Consider the following 1,606-nt stretch of genomic DNA (forward strand, 5'->3'; position numbering starts at 1 on the left):
TCAGAGAGAACCATGGATGGGGTGGTCTGGAGGCTTGTCATAAACAGTGAACCCTCCTCCCCCCCAAAAAAAGAATAAAAAATATCTTTGGCAATAGAAATCAGAATCATGCTTTTTTTAAGGAGCAGTTCTGAGTTTAATGAGAATTGACTAAAAGAGAAATTTTGTAATATTATTTTCAATAGATTAAAACTTAGAATAACTTATGTTATTTGTTCATTAAAATAAAACCTACACAACACAAAATTTTATTGCATAATAAGTGAAATTTCCCTCTTCAAGTCTCTCTACCAACTCTCACTTTTGAATTGTGGTACTTTTTCAGATTTAGTTACATGTGTGAGTTTATATATTTATATGTATTTCTGTACTTGTGTATGTGTGTTTAATCTGAAAATAGAATTATACTCTACACTGTTCTAGAATTTATACATACATATATATATATATTTACATATACACATATATCCATATATATATATATATACACACACACACACACGCACAGTCATGTGTTGCTTAGTGATGGGGATATGTTCTGAGAAGTGTGCCATTAGGTGATGTGTGAACATCAAAGGGTGTACTTAAACAAACCCAGAAAATATAGCCTACTACATGCCTAGACTATATAGTATACCCTATTGCTCCACAGTCATATATGCAGTCCATCATTCACCAAATCATTTTGTGACACATGGCTATGTATACATACATATGCATACACACAACTAACATGTCATCATTATTGGTGTATTAAATTCCACTGTATTCTTTTGGAAGAGTTGAATCGTATGCCATTTTATCTACCATATTTTACTTTATAATTACCAAATTAATGAATATTTTATATTGTCTCCAACTTATAGCAAGGACAAGCAAGGCTGCAGTAAGGATCTTTGCACATCACCTGCATGAGTAGAATAAATTTACAGAAGTGGCTGTGCTTTGGAAGATAATGGTTCTTAAAAATATACGTTATTGGGATCAGCAGATGATGTAATGGTTACATCACTAAAATCCTATGTAGTTAACTGCAGTTCTAGTCCTGGACCCGGTGGCTTAAAACTCAGGATGGGCTCATGTGCATGTGTGCCCAAAGTCCCAAGAAGAGACTGGAGGAGAAGGGACTGCTGTGTGGTCATTCCCCCTGGAGGGAGGGTGATTTCTTGCTTTCTGTCTCTCTCTGTCTTTCTGGCGAGCACATGCACTTCTCTTCCATGAGTGAGAGACAGGATGAGAGAATGAATACCCCCAACAGGGTCTTGATGCCCTGATCCTTCCTAACTCCAACCAGACCTGGATCATTGGACTTGTGTGGCTGGGGGGGGTCGAGAGGTCTCTGAACCCAAACCCAGATCCCTCTCATGTGGGTCAGTCTTGCAGAGCTATGCACTTTACTGGTGTTCCACCATTCAGCCTCAGTTTTATCTTTTATTATTTTATTTATATTTCTACTATCAATAGTGAGATCATAATATATTCTTATATTTATTAGACATTGTAGTTTTTATGAATTGTTCATTCCTATTTACATTTTTTTCTGTCTTTTTGTCTTATTCTTATTTAACTGTAAGTAATATTTGTGTATAAATATATATATATATAT

This window comes from Tupaia chinensis, unplaced genomic scaffold (genome assembly GCF_000334495.1).
Source record: "Tupaia chinensis unplaced genomic scaffold, TupChi_1.0 Scaffold149552_1, whole genome shotgun sequence".
Lineage (NCBI taxonomy): Eukaryota > Metazoa > Chordata > Mammalia > Scandentia > Tupaiidae > Tupaia > Tupaia belangeri.